Source organism: Schistocerca gregaria, chromosome 2 (genome assembly GCF_023897955.1).
Source record: "Schistocerca gregaria isolate iqSchGreg1 chromosome 2, iqSchGreg1.2, whole genome shotgun sequence".
NCBI lineage: Eukaryota > Metazoa > Arthropoda > Insecta > Orthoptera > Acrididae > Schistocerca > Schistocerca gregaria.
This window is the reverse complement of record NC_064921.1, coordinates 401353628-401379228: the sequence shown is the minus strand read 5'-3', so window position 1 is coordinate 401379228 and position 25601 is coordinate 401353628. Positions and strand designations below refer to the sequence as shown.

The 25601-nt window shown below is 42.8% G+C and overlaps 1 non-coding gene across 1 annotated transcript; it reads right to left on the bottom strand.

The window, feature by feature from the left end:
• Positions 1-13538: 13538 nt before the first annotated feature.
• Positions 13539-13612, bottom strand: Trnat-ugu (transfer RNA threonine (anticodon UGU)). Its single transcript has one exon. It is a non-coding gene; the product is annotated as a tRNA-Thr (tRNA).
• Between the last annotated feature and the right edge of the window lie 11989 nt (positions 13613-25601).

Genomic DNA, 25601 nt, shown 5'->3' with positions numbered 1-25601 from the left:
ACGTATTTTACAGAACGATTCATAACAGCAAAACAGTGTATAACTTGTGTTTACTTTCAGACATAGACCGGCAGTCACGTTAAGACTTCTGGCCACTGGGGAAACAGTCCAGTCGTTGGCCTTTTAAACAATAATTGCAGCAGATGCATCAGTTGAACTAATTCTTTCATTAAATTAATAAGAAAGACGTTGAATCTTTTAGAAAACAAAAGGTGAGAAAAATGGAAGGAGGTGGACCACTGTACAAATCGTGAGCTCACGACGCTGCTAACCTAGCAACCGGACCACCGTATACGACATGCAGTGCGTAAAGACTGTATCTACCAGTGTCATTATTTGATATTTAATATTGAAATTGTACCAAAAAGATGCGGTTTTAATAGGTTATCACTGTGTCATAGCACTGAAACGGTATATATTCGTAGTACGCGAATCATAACACTAAAAACATCAACTACAGGAAGCTTTAACTACTGACCTGTAGTTTCCTGGCAATATGTTATCGTAGCTAAAACGACGCGTTTTGGAGAGATGCTCAATTTGTTAATGCTTTGAAACAGCTTATATTCATACCACGTGGTCTATGAGAAAGAAAACAACTGAAACGATGGTTGATTAGTTTGGTGATTTGGGCGAGGTCGTCGGTCCCGTCAGATTAGGAAAGGATGGGGAAGGAAGTCGGCGGTGCCCTTTCAAAAGGAATCATCGCGAAATTTGCCTGAAGCGATTTAGAGGACTCACAGAAAACCTAAATCAGGATGGCCTGACGCGGATTTGAGCTGTCGTCCTTCCGAACGCGAGTCCAGTGTGCAAAACACTCCTATGTTATGCTAGTGACGTACAGCGACGTCGCATCTCATTGGCCACGTTTCTTTGCACGAGGCAAAGATCTGACAAGCCAGATTCCTTATTTCACGCTCTGCGGTGTAGTGGAATTCCACGCTGTGGCGTAAGCAATACTTCTCCCGCCTGCTTTTCCACGTTCTTGAGGGGAAATCTTAAGTCTGCGACGATTCGAAGTTGTCACGCTCAGTCACTAGATCAATCTCCTTCACAGCGGTGAACCGCATATCACAAGTTAACAGTGTTCTCACTCACACGTCCTAGATTGTTTTCTCGAGTTTTGGTTGATCCTCATATTGAAATATCACTCCTTCCCTAAACTCCACGAATCACTGATTGAGACGACACGAAGTCATTGTAGAAAAAAGTTTAAGGACCCGTTACCGTTCTGCAGCAGAGCACGAAGAGAGGGAGGAGGAGGAGATTAGCGTTTAACGTCCCGTCGACAACGAGATCATTAGAGACGGAGCGCAAGCACGAAGAGAGCAGACGCAGAAGTAAGATACAGCTATTCGGTCTCAGTTCGTACGTTGCGACTTAACCTTCTGGTGTGTTTCTTTTCTTGCAAAGGTCTGGAGTAATTGCACGATGGATTGATTACTAAACCAAGGCTACCGGAGATTGCTTTGCTGATCGTTGCTGGAGGTAACGTTCTGTTGAGGCCAAGACGTTACACTGACCTTCTTTTGTGCTTCATTGCACGGTTCTTCGACATCTGGAATCGTGATATAGGGAATTAGATAACACGGGTTTCCTCTGCCTACCCAGATGGAAGCGCTTAGCGCATTTGATGCTCATGTGTGAGGATTTCAGGTCGAGAATTCAAGGCAGACGAGAATCTCACTTCATATCTACCGGTAGCAAGTACTCTTTATTCTTTATTTATTTATCAGGTTCCGCGGGATCACACGAGTCAAAGCTACATGATTATGGAATGAGTCAGACCATAGTTCATGAAAGGCTGATTTACCAGTTTGTAAACAAAGACTTAATGAAACGTGAAAAAACTTCAAGAAAATTCCTGTACATAATAGAAAGAGTGTGAGACAAGGAAATATTTCAGTTTGGATTCGAATACTTGGACTTTATCACTCAATTTTTTCAGCTCTATTGCAAGCCTGTTGAAAATGAAATCTGTGCTAGAGTCCTCATCTTTTTGTGCAATGCTTAAAAAAGTGTCATCAAATTACGTATCGTTTTTCCGCCTATCGTTCATTGAACGAATGTTGCGGTATTTTCCGAATGAGTTAGTATTCTTAACCACAAATCCCACGATGTGCTGTAATGGAGGAACTCGGAAGGCAAGAAACTTGAAAAACGGGTGACACAAAGTTCGCGAATTGATACCGTAGTTCCTATGATCGTCATTTTCAGGCTAAGAATATTCTTGGTAAGTTCCCAGAATCTCCGTAATTTCTATATTCGTCTTCAGGACCTATTTTCAAAGCTTCAGTCTCATCGTTCCCACTTCAATAGATCTGAATGTGGTGGAGCAAGTAAAATACTCTGAACTTACATTGACCTTTGCACTGGAAACTAATTTCTTTCCGGCAGCACTGCAGTTTTGTAAGCAAAAGAGCTTAGGAGAAAACTGCTGTATTTTAGCAACGTTGTTCCTTTAACAGTAGAATCACCGGGGCAGACATTTCAGCTCTACTGCATACCGTTACGAGTGCTTACTTAACATCTTGACTTCTGCACAAGGAAATTGAAATGGTGTGGGAAGCTTTGAGTCACGAGCCAATCACGAGGAATTAAATTTCAATTTGTTCTTCCATTACCGGTTTGAGAATTTTTATTTCCATCTTAACACGGAGAAAAATCTTACAGAAAACATATGAAACCAATTCTTGCAGAGTACTGTTTATCTAATTGTACGAAGATGGAGTAATTACTGCTAGTACACTCAAGAGTGCTAAAAGGACCGCAGTATCATTGTCTTGTTGTTGACTAATGACACGCTCATGTATCTGATTGATTTATTAAGTAAATATGTCAATAGTTTTGTGCTGAATGCTGGGAACCAGATGCAACTACTTTCAAAATGTTTTATTTCAGTACCGTAACCAGTTTCAGAGTACGATGCCCATTTTCAGATGCCAAACACATCCAATTACATTGACATTTTGTTTGGCAGCATGTCGTCTACTCCTGCACTGCACAAGAGTATTTGAAGATTCAGAGCCATTTTATATTTGTTAAGTGAATAAAAACAAGCTAATATGCCTGCATTTACTTAGATATGAGGTGAAACAACTGCGTACACTTATATATGTCCCAGTGGATAGTGGAGTTTGTTTTTTTGAGTTCCTTATGGTTACGCAGGATGAGATATAAGCATTTACACTGCAAACAACATACATATAGTAAATAAATCACTGTGGAACACTGCATAAGATTCTTAATGTCATTTTGAGCATCACAGATTTGCTTTAATCTCGCTGAACTTGTTTATAATGCAAAAAGTACACGTTAAGCAAAGATGTAAAGATATCATTTAGTTCCTACTGAGAAAAGATGTAAACTAAGCAATGTTGAGTGGGACATGTAAAATGCAACATGTTAATAACAGAAAAATGCCGGGGTGATTTATTTATTATGTATGCCGTTTGCAATGCAACTGCGTATACTTTATACTTTATCCTGGATAACTACGACGGTCAAAAAAAAAAAAAAAAAAAAACCTCATCCATTGAAACTTGTGTAAGTTTCCTTAATAAGGGCAGGCGTTTTAGCATGTTTTTATTAATGAAACAACATATAAAGTGGCCCTTAATACTTAAATATTCTTGTGCAGTGCAGGAGCAGACGACAAGCTGCGAACAAAAACATCAATGAAATTGGAAATGTTTGCCATCTGAAGACGGGGATGGTAGTCCGAAACCAGGTATAGCATTGAAATTAAGCATTTTTAAAGAATTTGTGGCTGGTTGCGCTTTTCACCAATAATCGTTAACGGACGCGCAGTTCAGAAAATCCAAATAGTTCAAATGGCTCTATGAACTATGGGAATTAACATCTGAGGTCACAGTCCCCTAGACTTGGAACTATTTAAACCTAACTAACCTAACATCACACACATCCATTCCTGAGGCAGGATTCGAACCTGCGACCGTAGCAGCAGCTCGGTTCCGGACTGAAGCGCCTAGAATCGCTCGGCCACAATGGCCAGCTACAACATCCGACATGGTAAAATAGCATATCAACAGTTACTTTCAATACATGATGCGTTTGTGTTTTTTCTCCGTCTCGGAGAAATTTGTAAAGATTTAATAAAAAACACTAATAAATCTGTTTAACACGAATTCTTTTTCTAAACATTTTTTCTTGTACTAGCCGCAAACTTTGAAGGCTTGTGTGCCGGAAGCAAATTCCAACTCTGAAGTAATCTAGAAGATAGAATTTGATAAAGTCTGCAATTTCGTTTTTTTTATAAAAACCGCTCTTCCTCCTCTGATATGCCAATTTTTTTGAGCAAGCAGCTACATTTCTCCTTATTTTCATTCTTTTATTTTTCTGGTAACGATTACTGACACAGTGTCTGTTATTATTGTAACATAGACAAAACGCAACGAAGCGTCTGTAAGGAATTCATCCTGAAGTGAATGAGGCCAGTATACTGATACGGCGAGTGGAAACGTTTTGAACAGAATGCTCGTGTCAGTTTTTATCCAGAAATTTCCGTACCTTACTCTTATGTTTCTTGCCTTGGAGAAATCATGTTCAAATGTGGCTACACAGTGGTTCGGTATAGCCATCATGTACACGCGCGCACTCTGTTCAGACATGTTCTACCGAATGGAAACAAATACGTTTCTTTACTCGTTATGGAACGTGACTTCCCAAAATTTTATGGTTTTGGCTTTCCGTCAGGCAGAACGTATTTCAGGGAACTCGGGGCGAAACGAACGGCTCACCTTATAATGTCATCTGTCCCTTCTTTTGTTAATTCCCCTGATTACATTCAAGAAACTAACTCTTATATTGCAAAACCAGATCTCACGCTGGTCATTTGTCCATTTTTCATTCTTCGTTTGGATATGATAATTCGGATTTAAGCCCATTCTGTAGTTTCTAGCGAGTCTTTTTTCCGCTCCACTCGAATATTTGACCAAAGGCGCCGTATTGAGTTCTGTTTGCTTGGATGCTTTCAGTCAGATTACATATCTATTCAGATATTCCATGTGTACTAGTTTTCTGAACTGGATGATGATGCGGAACTGTATGAAAATTTTTTTCCAGTCTAGAAACACGGCATCAACGTTACTCAATTATCTACTGCTCCATGGATCTCATGTAGCAATAGATCAAGAAGGGTTTCACACGATTGATTCTTGCGGAAAAAATTGTCAGTTTCCACAATTCAGTTGTTCCGTCTCCAGACAGTTTTTATCGGTTTTTTGTTGCACATACACACATTAAAAAAAGTTTTGCATCATCTCGGTTCCGAGAGTTCCGGCACCTGTACAGAAATTTGGAACAGAGGCCAACATAAACATTATTTCCGCCCTTTTTATTGCTCATGAAAACCACACTCTGCATGTTGTACGACCATACAGCGAGACCTCCAGAGATGGTGGTCCAGATTGCTGTACACACCAGTACCACTAATAACCAGTAGCACGTCCTCTTGCATTGATGCATGCCTGTATTCGTCAGAACATATTGTTCACAAGTTCATCAAGGCACTGTTGGTCCAGTTTGTGTCACTCCTCAACGGTGATTCGGCGTACATCCCTCAGAGTGCTTCTGGGTTACGTCGTCCATAAACAGGCCTTTTCAATCTATCCCAGGCATGTTCGATAGGTTTCATGTCTGGGGCTCATGCTGGCCACTGTAGTCGAGCGACGTCGATATCCTGAAGGAAGTCATTCACAAGATGTGCACGATGGGGGCGCGAATTGTCGTCCATGAAGACGAATGCATCGCCTTATATATTGCCGATATGGTTGCACTATCGGTCGGTTGATGGCATTCACGTATCGTACAGCCGTTACAGCGCCTTCCATGACCACCAGTGGCGTACGTCGGCACCACATAATACAACCCCAAAACAGCAGGGAAGCTCCACCTTTATACTCTCGCTGAACAGTCTAAGGCGTTCAGCCTGACCGGGTTGCCTCCGAACACGTCTCCGACGATTTGTAAGTAGGCTGTTTAGGTTTTTATATTGGTAACGCCACGTAGCGCTCTATATGAAAATCACTGACTGTGCTGTGTGAAGTCTGTAGCTGGTTGGACACATTGTTGGAATATTGCTATTGTAGTGTTGGGCAGTTAGATGTGAACAGCGCGTACCGTTCCGCAGTTGGAGGTGAGCCGCCAGCAGTGGTGGATGTGGGGAGAGAGATGGTAGAATTTTGAGAGCGGACGATCTGGACGTGTGTCCATCAGAAAGAGTAAATTAATTTGTATTATTGGATATCATGAAATGATATATATATACACTCCTGGAAACGGAAAAAAGAACACATTGACACCGGTGTGTCAGACCCACCATACTTGCTCCGGACACTGCGAGAGGGCTGTACAAGCAATGATCACACGCACGGCACAGCGGACACACCAGGAACCGCGGTGTTGGCCGTCGAATGGCGCTAGCTGTGCAGCATTTGTGCACCGCCGCCGTCAGTGTCAGCCAGTTTGCCGTGGCATACGGAGCTCCATCGCAGTCTTTAACACTGGTAGCTTGCCGCGACAGCGTGGACGTGAACCGTATGTGCAGTTGACGGACTTTGAGCAAGGGCGTATAGTGGGCATGCGGGAGGCCGGGTGGACGTACCGCCGAATTGCTCAACACGTGGGGCGTGAGGTCTCCACAGTACATCGATGTTGTCTCCAGTGGTCGGCGGAAGGTGCACGTGCCCGTCGACCTGGGACCGGACCTCAGCGACGCACGGATGCACGCCAAGACCGTAGGATCCTACGCAGTGCCGTAGGGGACCGCACCGCCACTTCCGAGCAAATTAGGGACACTGTTGCTCCTGGGGTATCGTCGAGGACCATTCGCAACCGTCTCCATGAAGCTGGGCTACGGTCCCGCACACCGTTAGGCCGTCTTCCGCTTACTCCCCAACATCGTGCAGCCCGCCTCCAGTGGTGTCGCGACAGGCGTGAATGGAGGGACGAATGGAGACGTGTCGTCTTCAGCGATGAGAGTCGCTTCTGCCTTGGTGCCAATGATGGTCGTATGCGTGTTTGGCGCCGTGCAGGTGAGCGCCACAATCAGAACTGCATACGACCGAGGCACACAGGGCCAACACCCGGCATCATGGTGTGGGGAGCGATCTCCTACACTGGCCGTACACCTCTGGTGATCGTCGAGGGTATACTGAATAGTGCACGGTACATCCAAACCGTCATCGAACCCATCGTTCTACCATTCCTAGACCGGCAAGGGAACTTGCTGTTCCAACAGGACAATGCACGTCCGCATATATCCCGAGCCACCCAACGTGCTCTAGAAGGTGTAAGTCAACTACCCTGGCCAGCAAGATCTCCGGATCTGTCCCCCATTGAGCATGTTTGGGACTGGATGAAGCGTCGTCTCACGCGGTCTGCACGTCCAGCACGAACGCTGGTCCAGCTGAGGCGCCAGGTGGAAATGGCATGGCAAGCCGTTCCACAGGACTACATCCAGCATCTCTACGATCGTCTCCATGGGAGAATAGCAGCCTGCATTGCTGCGAAAGGTGGATATACACTGTACTAGTGCCGACATTGTGCATGCTCTGTTGCCTGTGTCTATGTGCCTGTGGTTCTGTCAGTGTGATCATGTGATGTATCTGACCCCAGGAATGTGTCAATAAAGTTTCTCCTTCCAGGGACAATGAATTCACGGTGTTCTTATTTCAATTTCCAGGAGTGTATATGCCTATCAGTAGTTAGTGCCCTCAGTAGTTAGAATCTTTTATTTAGCTGGCAGTATTGGCGCTCGCTGTATTGCAGTAGTTCGAGTAACGAAGATTTTTGTGAGGTAAGTAATTCATGAAAGGTATAGATTGTTTATATACTTATTAGCTGCTTTCTGGGCCTCGGCTGGTAAAGGTTAGTCAGGGCCATTCTTTTGTAGGGATTATTGAAAGCGAGATTGCGTTGCTCTAAAGATATAATGTGTCAGTGTAGTGTTGATCAGAGTAAGTAAAAAGAGGAATGTCTGAGTACGTTCAGTTCTGCTCAGCTGTTTGAAAATCAAATTACGTAAGAGGTTTATCAGCACTGTAATTCATTAATTTTTCTAAGGGGACGTTTCAGATTGTCTGGTTGAAGGCGCATGCGACATTCATTGGTGAAGAGAACGTGATACCAATCCTGAGCGGTCCAGTTAGCATGTTATTGGGCCCATCTGTACCGTGCTGCATGGTGTCGTGGTAGCAAAGGTTGACCTCGCCACGGACGTCGAGGGTGAAGTTTCGCACCATGCAGCCTATTGCGCACAGTTTGAGTCGTTAACACGACGTCCTGTGGCTGCACGAAAAGCATTATTCAACATGGTTGCGTTGTTGTCAGGATTCCTCCGAGCCATAATCCATAGATAGTCCGTAGGTAACCATAAGCCGCAGTAGCCCTTGAGCGGCGTGAGCGAGGCATGTCATCGACAGTTCCTGTCTCTCTGTATCTCCTCCATGCCCGAAAAACATCACTTTGGTTCACTCTGTCACGTCTAGACACTTCCCTTGTTCAGAGCCCTTCCTGACACAAAGTAACAATGCGGACGCGATAGAACCGCGGTGTTGACCGTCTGGGCATGGCTAGACTACAGATAACACGAGCCGTGTTCCTCCTTCCTGGTGGGACATGATCGGGAGACGAATTTGTGCACAAACTCCTGCACTAGCAACACTTTGGCAATTATGGACGGGTATGGCGGTAGTTTGGTTCAATACTTCAGAATCCATGGCACATCGAGGTGCTGCTCTACGCCGGGAAAAAGATGCCATACAAGGTATTAGGAGGCATCCCATGTCTTTCCTCACCTCAGTGCATGTCAGAATGGTTTAAGAAACACTCCAGAGTCATCAGGTTGTTTGGGCAACGTGGTAAGTCGCCTGACCTCAACTCTGTTAAGCAAATATGGGTCGCCGTAAAGAGCGATAGATCTAGTTCCTGTCAGTCTACGTGGCTTTGCAGCCGGTGGCTGAGTGGCCTTTGATGAGGATACCTGCCAACAATTTGGTGAGTCGCGGACTACGCGCCACGATTCGTCATCGGCGCCAAGACATCGAGAAGGGATGCTACAAGCTAACTAGGTAGATGATGTCTGTATTCTAATTCCTCATGGTCTTGCTTTCCGATACTTTCCTCGAGGCAAGACTTGCAGTTGTGGAGGGTACACAGCTGACCTAGTTTCATAAAGCTTGCAGTTGAGATTTAGACACAGGCGCACACTGCACCTGCTATCCAAAAGCTACACGTGCGTCCGGAGCGAGCACGAGGCAACCGGCGGACTTCGTCTCCTGGCGAACGTGTGTCGGGCAGGCTCAAGGCCGCGCTAAAGCGTCGCATCCTGCACGCGGCCCACTTCTGACCCACTCTGACGTCACGCGGGCACACGTGTCCGCGCGAGGCAAGCTGCGAACCTGCACCATCAGCAAAACACACTATTTCTTAATTACTTTTTCCTACTATTCACTATGGTATTTCCACATTCGTTATTTTATAGCTGGTAATGGTGCCTGAAGGTGGCACGGGTAAAATACGGGGAGCGAAAGGCTATTTACAACTTGTACAGAAACCAGATGGCAGTTATAAGAGTCGAGGGACATGATAGGGAAGCAGTGGTTGGGAAGGGAGTGAGACAGGGTTGTATCCTCTCCCCGATGTTATTCAATCTGTATATTGAGCAAGCAGTAAAGGAAACAAAAGAAAAATTCGGAGTAGGTATTAAAATCCACGGAGAAGAAATTAAAACTTTAACGTTCGCCGATGACGTTGTAATTCTGTCAGAGACAGCAAAGGACTTGGAAGAGCAGTTGAATTGAATGGACAGTGTCTTGAAAGGAGGATATAAGATGACCGTCAACAAAAGCAAAACGAGGATAATCGAATGTAGTCCAGTTAACTCGGGTGATGCAGAGGGAATTTAATTAGGAAATGAGACGCTTAAACTAGTAAAGGAGTTGTGCTATTTGGGGAGCAAAATAACTGATGCTGGTCGAAGTTGAGAGGATACAAAATGTAGACTGGCAATGACAAAGAAAGGGTTTCTGAAGAAGAGAAATTTATTAACATCGAGTATCGATTTGAACCTAATAATATTGTAGGGGAATAAAACTGTACTCCCCGGATGGATGGAAGATCCCATGGGTTTCCTTACAACAGGACAGAAAAGATTCTTTCTTAATTGCGGCGATACCTCTTTTCCTCCGTGAACTGTTTGTGATATTTGTTAAACGTAATTTTTCATAATAGATGATTCTGATGAATGAATGTAGAGTATAATGCTGCTCTGTTTATATCGCCTGATTCGTCATTTCTGGTACAAATTCCTTGGTCTAGTAATAAAAACTGAGTACATCATTTGCAAAATGTGAATCCCACTCGAGTATAAGAAATTGCACAATTTGTCACGACTGGCCGTTAGTGGAAATAATGCGATCATTCAGTTCGGTTTACGTGCTTTTTAAATCCGTATGATCTTATTAATTACAAAACTTTTGTTATTTTCAGAAACTACGTTACACGCAGAGAACGGCTGCAGGCCTGACGTAGACAAACAAGTTTGTTCTAATCCTGGCCTAATACTCTCCGCCCAAGACGCTGTTTTTGATCATATCTACACTACACAAAAGTATTTCAGACTGTGTTCAAGTGTTAATTATAGGAATTATGAAAGAATTTCTGGTGAAATACGATGATCCTTATGTTCACAGTGCGGAAATCATCTGTATCTGTGAGCACATTAGTTAAGTTGTTTCACAACAATAGCAACCTACGTTTTATTATGAGTTTGGCGTTTGTCCATATAGAGAGGAAGAACTACCATCTGTCCGTCACTGGAAGTCGGAAATTGTGTTGTGTTTATAATTCTTGGGTTAAACTAATTGTTTTAGGCCTTTAGCATCAATCAATAGTTGTAAATAACCTCACAGTCTCTCCTGCACAGATGCAACTGCATAAGCTAGGTACTGTGCCTATGATTACTACGACACCTTTGTAAATATGGATCATGGACCGACTGGACATGGATAGAGACAATACATTATTTTCAATTATATGTGTAAGGTCATCAGGCGTGGAATCTTTTCTAATTACTATAATAAAGGTGTAAGTGGACCAGTCTCCCACTGCTATATTAATATTTTACAAAGATGCTTAATAGTATCTCATTTAGCCTGTGTTTTGAACAAACTAAAATGCTTGCAGACTATCATATGTCACTCTGGCATTCCAGTTCCTTGTGGTTGCTGTAACAAACGGGCGCATCTTTTTGTTCTGGCGTTAGATGGCATCTTAGTGTGTGAAAAGGCAGCTCTCGTCATTCAAACAAGATGATCGTATTGAAAGTTATCTCCAGGAGAGATCAGAGGCTGACTGGATGTTTAATGACAAGAAAAAGTTACGATAACGAGATAAGAGGTAAAACTTTAATTAATTTCCACCGAAGTCTGGTTTCCTTCATGAAGAATAGCAATCCAGATCCCCAGGCAACGATATAATGAGATATTTGGCGACTGTGATAGGACGCTTGTCTTAAGGGGGATAGGACGTCAAACGGTCTGACTTGGAGCAGGAGAGGCACCACAGGACATCTTATTTTCTACTGTCTATACTTTCACAAATGAATTCATAAAACTTTGTCAGCATGACCAGGAAGGATTCAGGATTCAGACTCATAGCAGTGGAAGTGCAAAAACAAAGGAAAATAAATTTTTTTGAGATATGTAATTTCATCATTTTTTCACTTACTGTTGGGTGCATTTGTTGCTATAGGTACATTTTTCTTCACAAGTAAGAGAGATTCTTTGATGAATTTTGCACAGCATACAAACCATACTTACAGGTATATGAAACTCTAGAATTTTCCATATCTATTAAAAACTGTGGTAAAAATTGAGATAATTAACTACAAAATTCGACTTTTTTCTAAACATAAAGTTTAAAACGTAACAGCCCATTCATTTTTTCATAAATTAAATAGATTCTAGAGTTTCAGACACCTGTAAGTATCGTTTGTATGCTGTGCAAAATTCATCGAACTGTCTCTCTTACTTATAAAGAAAAGTGTACCTATAGCAACAAATGCAGCCAATAGTAAGTGAAAAAATTATGAAATTTCACATGTAAAAAAATTATTTTGTTATGTTTTTGAACTTCCGCTACTACGAGTGTGACTCCTGAATCCTTCCTGGTCCCGCTGAAAAATTCTTATGAATTTAATTGTAAAAGTATAGACAGTGGAAATGAAAATGTCCTGTGGTGCGTCTCCTGTTCCAAGTCGGCCCGTTTGACGTCCTACCCCCCCCCCCCCCCCCCGCTCCCCCCTTAACAGCGATAGTACGGTATTTTCATTCCGACTATCGTAATTTCTACAGATTTATCGGCTCCTAGACATATGATTGTAGGCAGTATAGTTTTCTGGGCTACCAGTTTTATCGCAGAAGCACTGATTCGCGCAGTGTCGAGGCCGGCACTAGGTGGCCGAGCGGCTCTAGGCGCTTCAGTCTGGAACCGCGCGACCGCTACGGTCGCAGGTTCGAATCGTGCCTCGGGCATGGATGTGTGTGATGTCCTTAGTTTAGTTAGGTTTAAGTAGTTCTAAGTTCGAGGGGACTGATGACCTCATATGTTAAGTCCCATAGTGCTCAGAGCCATTTGAACCATTTTTTGAACCACAGTGTCGAGTCTAGCAAACTGCAGCGTTTTAACACTGCGCCGTATCTCGCTCGGTAACTGAGGCTGCAGTTAAGTCGTGTGAATTAGTGTAACGGTGGGTTCGCAGTGTGGGGAAGGAGATGAGAGGGGTGGACAGGAGAGGGGAGCGGGGAGGGCGAGTTGGCGGCGGTCCGGGGCCGGCCTCTGGCACGCGCCACCACCGCGGGATGGCGGCCGGCGTGATTGGCGGCCTCTCATTCCGCTAACGACCGGTCCGCTGGCCTCAATGGGGATTTATTGGCGGAACGCGACTCCGCGGTCCGCGCCTTTCTCACGGCTCGCCGAGAATCTGAGCCGCCGCTTCCTGTCCGCCCCACCGGCTCCGGTGTGCGGACATTTGCCACGATTTTACCTGCTCCGAAGAGTTGGGTCCATTGTCTCCCCCTACTCCTCCTCCTCCCCATCGCTTACTGAGCCTTTCCTCTAGTTTACTTAACATAGAACCAGAATCTCTTTGGATTTTCCGCCACATTTCTAGAGAGAGTTTCGTTGTAAAAACTATTAAATGCATCTCGCATTGAAATCCGCACCAAATTTCGAGCCTCAGCAAAACTTCACCAATCTTGGAAATTTTGCGTTCATCTAAATTATACTTGCCTTTTTCGGTGCTCCTGCAGCAGCTTTCTGTCGTGTTCTGTGTACAGTGGGGGATCAGTTCCATCACTTATTAATTTTATATATGAAGACAGTAAATGTTCTCGACAGAACATATACTGTAGATGACCGTGCAGCTTTTCCCTGGAATAAATGATGACTAACTGAAACCCTCAGCTGCCGACAGGTGTTGTTGATATACTTCGATGTGGACAGTTGAAAATGTGTGCTCCGACCGGGACTCGAACCCGGGATATCCTGCTTACAAGGCAGACGCTCTATCCATCTGAGCCACCGAGGACACAGATGAATAGCGCGACTGCAGGGACTTATCCCTTGCACGCCTCCCGTGAGACTCACATTCCCAACTGTCCACAATTCTACATATGTAATGTACTTATACACATTTGCCCATCCACTCATTACTCCCGCACGCTTTGGCGATTCCCATAAGAGTTTGGGCAACCTGTGCGCATTCGTACAGACGAAGGTCAATGGCTGGGTAGCCATTGTGGATGGGCAAATGTGTATAAGGTACATTACATATGTAGAATTGTGGACAGTTGGGAATGTGAGTCTCACGGGAGGCGTGCAAGGCGTAAGTCCCTGCAGTCGCGCTTTTCATCTGTGTCCTCGGTGGCTCAGATGGATAGAGCGTCTGCCATGTAAGCAGGATATCCCGGGTTCGAGTCCAGGTCGGGGCACACATTTTCAGCTGTGCACATCCAGGTATATCAACAACATCTGTCGGCAGGTTTCAGTTAGTCATCACTTGTTCTTATTAATTTATTTGGTACTATTTCTTTGAACTTAAGTCACATATGGTCTTCACGTACATAGTTTGGAAGGATTGGAGACTGTCTCTTAGAAAGACGTCAACCGAATTTTTAGTTGCTTTTAGTTTTGGTGAATTTCTTTGTTACGGAATTGAGCCTGGCTACGATTGTGTGTTCACTTATCCCTGTATCCGTCGTGATGCTCAGGATTATTTGTGCCTAAGAGGTCAAGTGTGTATTCGTAACCATGTACAATTTGAATGGCCTCGTGAACTAAGTCTTCAAAATAATTTAAAAAAAGCAATTAGAACAAGTATGGAAGTTGTTTCCTATCTACAATAGGGTCTGAAAACGTATTTTTGTCAACATACGGAAGATAGATTGAAGTTACTGCCAACTATAATTGTATGAGTAGGGTACCTATTTGTGATGAGACTCAAGTTTTCTTTGAACTGTTCAGCAACTGTTTCATCTGAGACTGGGGTCGGTAAAAGAAGCCAGTTACTAATTTATTCTAGTTGTCGAATATAACCTCTGCAAATACTAAGTCACAGGAACTAACTGCTTCAATGTCGCTTGTGAGCTGGAACACAAATTACATTATTTTTCCTTTAGTTGTGCTTCTTACAATTACGGCTTTTCCCGCCAAAACCTAGGATGCCTCCTCTGTGACCCTGTAAATACCAGAGCTAAACAATGTAGAACAATAACGTACGTTACAAGCATACATTCGCATTCTCTTTACATCATTCCTTTCTTGTTGCTCCCATGGCGATGGACTGTTTCTATCGCAATCAGTAAGCGTGAAAGGAAGCTACCGTACAGACAGAGGAATCTATGCTTATACTTGGCAGATCTAATTACGTACTGACATAATCATCGGTATTGCTTTCATTTCCCAAAAGTTATAAATATTTCGATTTCAGAAAAGAAGCTCTGTATTTGGCCAAGATGTCGAAGAAGAAGGTCCCTTACGTACTGGTTGTATCGAGTAGGATGTGGAGACGATGGTTTGTAAGCGGACAGAAGTAGTACGAGGAAGGGCGTCCCATGTCTGAGGGATCGCTACCTGGCAAGGGGCAAGTGTGGCAAATGTCCGGCGTGGCAAATGTCCGGCGTGGCAATTGTCCGGCATTCTCGGCTCCTCCCACAATTCCCGTAGCCGCCGCACTTCACTGTGTAGTTTTGATGTCAAATTATGACTTATACAGGGTGGCGGAAACTGAAGTTGCAATCCTCCAGCTCATATAAGTTCAGGGGCCAAAATATTAGCCATCCCTTTAAACGGGTACACTGGTGGCTTTGGGGTCCTGTAGAAATGTGTTGTTTAACAGGTGGTCACGTGAAACTTCGCCGCGGACACAAATCGCGACAGTGAATGACTGTTTATGTGCCAATCAGTTGTAAGGAATCATCGCAGCAGGATAAGCCAGTGTGGATATGTGATACAAAGACACAATGGTGCTGTCGTGTTTGGACGTGTCCATGTCCACACCGGTAGCAACGTTGCCCAACTTGATGTTGTAACAGAGCGACAACTGCTCACATAAAGCTGCTAGTCTTGAATGGGCCAAACAACGCATAAACTGGGCTACTGATGGAGGCTTGTAGTGCAGTCCTACGAGGCGTGATTTTTCTGCTTAGCAAATGGTACGAGGCATACATAGCACCGATGCCTCGTGTGGCGTGTAGCCCAGGGTGTGTGGTGGTTATAGTTCAGATAGGACGTCATTGTATGGCGCTTTTGAGTGACTTTTTCGCACCACGACTTATTCACTTTACCGTGCTCAACTAAGATACGTGTTTCAACATTCTAGATGACTGTTCTCCTTTCTTTTACACCTTCACTGTCGGAATGCTGGTGACACTATCTTCCAAGACGACGACCCCATGTGCACAGGCTTGTGTGCCGTGTACGGCATTTGGTCAAGGTTAGCAAATGCCGAACTAGGTTGGTGAGAATTCCTTGTCTTGGCGTAGTGGAACCTCTCTGCTTCAGATTGGTTTATCTGGGCGAACGAGTGAGCTTTGGGGGGAAGAACGGTTTCCACCAGAGTATGTAGAAGTTTGGTCGTCGAACCCTGGAGAACAGTACGCTGGTTGTAAGCGGTGATAGGGGGTGGGGGGGGGGGGAGGCATCTCAACTCCGCTGTTTGTTTACTGGACACTGCCCTGGACAGAGTCGTTAGCGGCTCACACTGTGTGTATGGGAGACACAGTGGCTTGCAGCAGGCGGTCTGCGCATAACTTGTCTCTGGAGGTCAGATGCGTGGAGGGAAATGCAGCTATTCTGTTGACGGTATATTTACTACAGAAACTGTCACTCGGCAATATTACTGTCGGTAATTTTTTCCGCTACAATATTAGATGTTTCATCCATTTCTTGCTATTCATCTTGGTGATTTAAATTGGTGTCCTATGTTGTATCGTTTCAATTTAGAGAGTAGATAGCTGCCCAGAAAATATTTGCTAAATGTTATTGTGTAATGAGGATGGTATTATATAAACAATTAGTTCAGGTCCACTTGCTGAAATAGGTATTAATAATCTGCTATTAAGCCAAGGCAATGGCTAGAATGATTAAAGTTCAAACAATAGCTGTGCTAGTGGATTCAAGGAGATTGTTCTTGGAAATTTATAATACTGATCATTTTCAAGCGTAAGAGCCGATATTGTATTGTACTGTATTCTGTGTACCGACATCGATTTTTTTTTAAATTTGTGGTAAGTTCCTATGGGACCATACTGCTAAGGTCCCTATGCTTACACACTACTTAATCTAACTTAGACTAACTTACGCTAACGACACCACACACACCCATGCCCGAGGGAGGACTCGAAACTCCGACGGGGGTAGCCCCGCGAGCCGTGGCAGGGCGCTTTGACAGCGCGGCTACCCCGCGCGGCACCAACAGACTAACGTTGGATTATAATGGACCTGTTAATGATGAATCAGTGGCCAGGACACGACCAGAGTTCCATCTCAGTGACCGTTAACATCTAACTCTATAAATTCTTTTCCAATGTGTGAAACCCAGTAATTGGTTACTGACTTGTAGTGGTATCATTAGCCTCGTAGGTCAGAGTGAGGGAGGAAGTTCTTTACTATCTGTTTGAAGTAACCAACGCTGAAATATGTAATAGGATAAAGTTTTGGCTACTTTATTAAAATTTGAGGTTTACTGATTTAATTGAGAGGTTCTTGCTTCCTTTCTAAGGTTGGTTTCAGAACTAGGGTATTGTTCTTAAATATTTGCTTCTGAAAGTAATTGTTTCAATATTTAATACAGTACTAGTAATTCTGGACGGATCTAATGAGAAATTCTGTGCGGCCTTCAGTGACTGAAATTTCGGACGAATTTGGTATTTAATTTTCTTTTTTTTTAAAATAGTCATCTGGACTCACTCAATCGCTCCATCCTTTCCCAGTGCGGCCACCTGTAACACTTGAAGCATACCTTCCTCGTTCAACGAACACTCACGCGCCCCACTGCATGTCTGCTAGCCCACAGGTCAACGTATCGTAATACACATAAAAAGACTTTGGCGTGTAGTGAGGCAAGAACTGTGCCGACCAATCAGAGGCTGTCCTACGATCCTGCAGTGAGTGTTTTTTGGGAAGCGGAGGAGCGAAGGGAAAGGTGGGGGGGGGGGGGGGGGGGGGGGGAAGAGGACGACTGTGTCGAGCTGAAATTTTGAATAGGTTCTTGAAGCGTACCGAGTCGCAGATCACAGTTAAAGCAACCTGTGCAACAGTAGGAAGTGCTGTGTGGGGAACCTATCATATTTTTTACGGATGAAAGTTTCGTCACAAAACCCTAGAAAGTTTCCGCAATGTATAAAGTAAATGAACTAATCCAAACTCTCCATTCTATCTCCCGCGGATGAGTCTGGTATGTAACTAAAGACAGGAAACAGAAATACAGTGTGTCCCAAAAATCTTGCAACAAACTCAGGGGTATTGTAGAGGATGCCTTGAGGAACAAATCGAGGACAGAAACGTTTGCCCAGAAACTTCATCCAACGACAGTAGGCGCTGACGCCTGCCACTCGGCCACCCCTTCGGCAGTAAACTTGACTCTGTACGCTGACAGACTGTAGGTGGAACGTCACGCAACGCTTCTTTGTTATTTAGTGGCCGCGACAGATGGCACGATCGCCATAGAAGATGGAGCTAGCTGGTGTGTGGACAGGCCTTCTCTTCTATTACTGTGAAGCTCTGTTGCCTTGGTGGAAGACGGTTTCGAACATGGGTTTCTAACTGCAGTTTATTTTTCTCCTGTTTACCGAAAAACATTGGAGATTTTAGAGGGCTCCAGGAGGCAACAGAGCATCGCATTCACAGGAGACAAGGCGTTTCTATGCAGCAGCTAGTTCCATCATCTATACTGATGATTATGGCAATCATTCGCGGTCCCTGAATAACAATAACGTTGCGAGGCGTTAGCGTACAAAGTCACGTTTACTACTGAAGGGTTGCATACTGGCAGGCGTCGGCGCTTATAACTGCGTCGTTCTGTAACGTCGCTGGATGATGTTTGTGGACACGTGTTCCTATCCTCGATTTGTTCCTCAAGACACCCTCCACAACTCATCGAGTTAGTCGCAGTAATTCTGGGACACCCTGTGTTAACAAGAACATACAAAAATTTATTTAGTCATGAAGCTGCTACTGTACCAATGTCTGACAGACACACAGATTCAAAAACATACATAGACATGAACACCTCCTGATACCAAAGAACATTGAAGTGAACAAGCTAGCCAGACCTAGCGGCATTTCAGTATGATTCTAGCTCTGTTCCTATCTCATATCTAAGAACCTCTTGCGCAGCGACTAGTCGCTCATGACAAGATTTAGACTGCGGGTCTCACTTGTTCCCAAAATAGGTTAAAAGATCGAATGCACAAAATTATGGACCAAAATTGAAAACGTTATGTATGTTTGCAGGTGGGGATACTCAGTATCTAAATAATTGTTAAAATTCATGGTGAAATCTTCAGCTGTCATTTATTTTGCACATCTCGCTACTACTTTCGGTCAGTGACCATTATCAAGCTTAGCTGGTACAAACGGCAGGAAAGTTATATCACAATAAAATAAATAAATGACAATCCCAGACGTTCATTTGTCACAAAAACTTAACCTAAATTTTTGAATTTAGAACCATTCTGCAGCAGGCGACGCCAGACATATTGGTCTATATAACTGCGACGTTTGCCGAGAACAATAAGCTTTTACAGAATAATCAACTCAGATTCAGGAAAAAATATCACTCGTGTGAAACGCAGCTTACTTTATTCATACTAGATATCTTCAAGCAGTTTATTCAGATCAACAGGTAGAGTCAGTCTTCCTAGATTTTCGAAAGGCGTTTGCTGCTATACCATTTCGTCGATTTTTAACCAAGTTAGAATAGTAGCATCCTCGTAGATCGGTCATTGACTCGACGAATATTTGTGAATTAAAAGTAATTCCATTGTACTGCACGGCGAATGCTCAACAGAAAAGGAAGAAATATCGGATGTTCCCCAAGGGTGCATAGTATGACCGGCAATGTTCTCAGTGTACAAAAATGGCATATCAGATGGGATGAACAGCGCTATACGAGTATTAGCTGTGGACGTTGATTTCTACAGGGAAATACCGGCATTGTGCTATCTTAAAGAAATGTGGAAGACTCGCACAAAACTTTTGTAGATCTAGTGAATGGTAGCTCTCTTTAAATGTGAGTAAAAGCAAGATAATGGCAGTAACAAAGAGAAGGAATTGTAAGCATCCATTTAAGAGACCGCTGGTGAACATCAGGGCCCCTCATATCGTCTAAGTATAAGAAGAAATATGAAATGAGGCAATCAGGTGAAATCAGTATGAGAGAAGGTGAATGAAAGACTTTTATTTGTTTGAAAGGGTGTATAAAGCACAGCGCCTCTATAAAGCAAAACTGTATACAACACAAACTTGCCACTAATTCTAGAGTACTGATACAGCGTTTGGAGTCATTGTGAAGTAGGCATTATAGCAGACGTCGAGTGAATTTAGGGATGCGCTGCTAGGAGCGTAACACTCGGTATAGTCATTGAAATGAAGAAGTTAAATCGGAATCATCGGAAGAAACACGATGTAGTTCTCCAGAAACTGTGTTTGACAAAATTAAAAACTCTGTATTCGAGGAATACTGTGCGAATGTTATGCTACAACCACCGTATACGCTGTCTGACCAAAGGTATCTGCACACCTATTGGTGGACAGTAATTGGAATGTATCACCCTTGGTCTTTATGATGGCTGGTGCTGTGCTCGGACTCTTTGCGTGAGATGTCTGAATGTCTGTCGAGGAGTGGCTGTCCATTCTTCCTCAGTAGCTGAAACCACAGAAGGTAACGCTTTGCTTTTGTTTATGTTCATCTTAATTTTTCCTTTCAAGACACTGTCCATTCCGTTCAGCTGCTCTTCCAAGTCCTTTGCCGTCTCTGACAAAATTACAACGTCATCAGCAAACCGTAAAGTTTTTATTTCGTCATAGGGTCATATAGACAGCCACATTTTCCCTCTTTACGTCTGCCATGGAATAGGAGAGAACATCGATAGTACTGGATCGTAGTACTCTTTGCCAGACTCTTTAAAGTAGGTTAAGCAACATATAGGTAGATAAAGATACAAACAGATGGCATACTGCCCGTCAGAATCAGATGCGATTATACCTGTTCATGCCCATACTCAGCGCACAACTTCAGCTTGTAATATACAGGGTGTAACTGGGAGCCCGCAGGCACGCGGGACAAACGCTGAAGGAAAAGGAGATGCATCAGTGTGATGATTGTGTTTTTGCCTCCGTCGAACAGTCTTCCCACAAACACGTCACATAATATACTACCTGATGTTTCGTGCACGGTCGAAACTGAACCACTAAGTGGAATATGCCAGTCAGTAGAGACTATGCCCACACCTGCTGCCCAGAGGAAAATAAGAATTAACGGCTTGCAATTGCCACATGTACTTGGAGGTACTACTCAACCCTCAAACGTACAACTTGTAAAGCTATGATTATTAGCCTACAAAAGACGTAAATACTGATGTAATGTTCTTCAGTATACCGTTCTTAATCATCAATTGAAATATTGGCACTTACCTGCTACACCCTGTAAAACGACAAAAAACTATTTAGAAGAGTAAAGCAATCAGACCGGTAACTTTTTAATATTATTTATGCCAAGATGCGATTCATGCATTCATATAGCTTCAGTTATCATAACACAGTCACATAATTACTGTGACTAAGAGAATGTTGATTGCATTTTAAGTGCAGCAGCTGCCCAATGCAAAATAACAATCTGGTTTTAATCACCGTGTTTTCCGAGTGGGTTTTGCAGTATAGTTTCCCATGAGATTGCTATTACTTCCAGTCTCCATCCAGTGGCGTCTTGGTTTAAAATTATGTACAAATCATGTATAGATTTACACACACTGATAAACAATTGCAAAGCAGCTTTCACCATGTGACTGACATTTCCGTTTGGTTGTGTCGGAAGAAACAAAATGGTTCAAATGGCTCTGAACACCATGGGACTTAACTTCTGAGGTCATCAGTCCCCTAGAACATAGAACTACTTAAACCTAACTAACCTAAGGACACCACACACATCCATGCCCGAGGCAGGATTCGAACCTGAGACCGTAGTGGTCGCGCGGTTCCAGACTGTAGTGCCTACAACCGCTCGGCCATTCCGGCCGGCTCGGAAGAAACACCTAACGTCAGATTCATGCCCATACGTATGTTAAGTCTATTGAACATCACCAAAATGGAACACATTACGCGATCATGCAAATAAGGCAAGTAAATCTTAGACTTTGACTTAAATAAATTCCATGTGAGTCTCGTTTGTAAAGCAAGATACTTCCAATGGAAGTCAGTGGTCACAGAGAAGAGAAGTAATCCGCAGTGTCTGATTGCAGTAAGCTTCTAAAGCTTGTTACAGCATTTGAACATCGAATGCTAACACTACAAAGCGATACAAAATAGAACGAACGCGTGAAATCTGTTGTAGCGGAGAAGAATAGAAGATTCGTTGGCAGAACTGTGAGAAAATGCCGTGTATATGTAATTTAAGTAAAATTGAGATATTTGCACCTAATGCCCCATTGTGTGGTGTCGCTACCAAATGAGTGCTATAGCGGGCATTGAAGTAATTCATGTAAGTACAGCTGGAATTAAATCAGATCGGTGTAGTCGACGTACAAATGTAACATAGATGATCAAGGAGCTTAAATGGGAAACTTCCGGAGAAAAACTGTGTGGTTTTCACGAAACACTTTTCCCCCAATTTAGAAAATCGCTATTAGTGATAAAATGGGTGAGAATTTTATTTCATCCAGTGCTCGTCTCGTGTGGGGTCATTAGAGTAAGATGAGAGATATAATGGCGCACGCAGAAGTATTCAGTGATCTTCCCTCTGGTTCGTAAATGGATAAATTAGGATTAGGAAGGATAAAACTGAGATAAAGTACCCTTTATACTGTATTATAAGGTAAATTAGGGAGTGCGTATGCGCATTTAGCTATTAGCTATAACGGTATTCTTGCCAAGTCTTCTCATGTTGGACTGGTGTGATCTGTTAGATGACTGTCGTAGTACGCTTCCATTTCTAATTTCTACAGTCGTCGCAGAAAATGGGGAGATGCAAACCTGATTCGAGATCGCACCTTATAAGAAGAAATCACGCTCCGAGCGTGTACATACTTGTCTATATTTGTATGCTATTGTGGAGGAACTCTGTATTATAGGAAAATGAATTCCTATTCCTAACGTCCATTATGAATTGTAGCTTTTGCTACAACTCCAAAATTTCCCAGTACCGGTGATAGTTTTCTTGGATGTAAAGAGATGAAGCCAGATAAATTACTTTTGCTTTTGAACTATAACTTTAAATGACATTGTGTCTAATGACTTTTTCAAGTAAGTGAAATCTAATGTCGTAACTCGCTAATTTCATTTTCTTAATTGCTTTTTTGTTCAGCGAAGCACAGTATGAGAATTCGGTTACTTTCATGACTCGCTATAATTCGTCTTGCCAAGCCCCTGTCATGTCTTTAGCAATAGTCTTAAAAAGTGTTTGGAATGTCTGCCTCTTCGTACGATCATTGGACTCTTAGTTTGTATACGAGTTGCAATTTGCACGGGATCTACTGAAGTCACTTTTGTAGAACTTTGTTCACTGTTGATGTAGGCATGCACACTGTCGGCGTGAATATTCTAATGAAATAGTTCAATAATAATAATAAAAACTCTTTTGGTTGTGTGGTAAAGGACTATTGTACCCATACTGGTCTTGTTTGTGAATAGTCTCTTGTAATTAATTTCTCTAGCGCTATTATTAAATAAAGGCAGTGTATTTTGAACACCTCGTGCACTTGATAATATCTGAAGTACTTCCCACGTCACAGTCTAACGTTGTAGTTAATTGTTATCTTACACCGTATTCCAACATACCGAACTAGTTACCCCTCCCCTCTCCCATTGTCCTTCTTACTTAATTCACCAGTTCCACCCATAGTACCTGATTTATTAAGATAATGATAATCAAATGGAAGTGAACAGCAATAGATAACATAAATATTATTGATAATTTCTCTCAACAAAAAGTCATTACCAAATATTGTTATATTAAGCATACTGCTACAGATGGAATCTACGAAATCAGAGAAGAAAGAATATTGGATTTCTATAACACTGTCTCACTGAGCATGCATAGCCAGCATAGGTAACACTAAGTCCGAATGTTATGCAGGTTGCATAACCTCGACTGAGCAGGCGAGAGGGTTACGTGGCTTCCGCAGTCAAATGGGCGCTAGGTAGGGAGTGAGCCACATGAGCAAGCACGCGAGTACGTGAAGGTTCTGCGTTTGTCAATGTAGCCTAAGTTTTTACACTTTTCCTTTCACGATTTAAAAGTCAGCATTAATAAAAGGGCTTCTTAAATTCGTGCACGGGTAAGGATGGCATGACTCAGAATGGAAATGAAATGCTGAATTATTAAACTATTGAATGATTATGTGAAGCAAAATAGCGCTGCCCCCTCTTTCACACATTGTTTGAACCGAAACCATTTGTGAAGAGGGGCACAAGATGATATTCATAAAAAAACGGAAGAGGTTGCTTCCAGCCGAATAAAATAATTCATAGATGGACGATAAAGTAATCTGTTATTGAGGTTCTCACCTTCCATCGATGCATTTGAGTTTAGGTATAAGATTTAGAAAATAATATAAGAATACTGCAGTTTTCTAAAGTTGTTAGCCGAGATAAATCTAGAAAGCATATTTCAAGTATGAAAGAGAGAATTCAAAATTTTGTTATCAAAATCCGTCTTGAATATTGTTGGAAAGAAACGAATCAAGTTATTTCGGATCCACAACAATCGTTGACGTAAATCTAAACCACGAAACTGGATACTGCTACAACTGAAAGTCACTTTTACGTTTTTCATTAACCCTGTCAACAAGTGAAAGTTTTTTATATCAATACAAAATTTAATATTAATTTCCGACCAACAGCTCCTTATCTCAAAGTATTCGGTTTAGAACCCTCTACTGATTCTCAAGGTTTGGAACACCGTCTGTGTGTTAAACCACACTGCTACGAACGCAGTCTGGCAGCGTCCTTTGTTGAGAGATACAGCAGACAAACATAAAGTTTTATGGTTTTGAGAGCAATGGATATAAGAAGCCATGTCGACGCTTATGAATTATGGATAATAAATAACGATAGATTCGGAAGGTTTTACAGCCCAAAGTACTGCAGGTTCTTATGACAACGCTTGAGTAGTCGTATCGCTGCCCGAATTAATGCTGTGTTCCATCTGCTAGCACAAATGTAATTGCTGAAGACAGCAGTTATGGTTATAAAACAGTGATTTTACTGCTGGCGACCGGATGTACTAACGGTTATTGTGTCATGAACAATAATATCGCTTGAAAACGGTCACCATCAAGTGAAATACTAAATGTATATGATACCCGACTGAAATATGTATATGGCCAACTATATAAATATTATTGACTTTCAATATGTATGCCTTTAGGAGACTAAGAATCACCATAAAGAAGAGGGTTTGGTGAGACATGAGAATCTGCGGACTTGATATTTAGTGTAAACGGTCAATCAAAAGAAAAGTATACATTAAATGACATTTCATGGATGGCTGATCATTCACATCGTTACTGTATCATGCAGACTACATCCATTTGTCTCATGGAAGTTATGCGAACTCCTACGAACAGGAACTCTATGTCACGCAATTATTATGTACCATGAATATCAGGACGCAAAATAAATGTACAGTATACAGAGTGGTCCATTGATCGTGACCGGCCAAATACCTCACGAAATAAGCGTCAAACGAAAAAACTACATAGAACGAAACTTGTCTAGCTTGAAGGGGGAAACCAGAAGGCTCTATGGTTGGCCAGCTAGATGGCGCTTCCATAGGTCAAACGGATATCAACTGTTTTTTT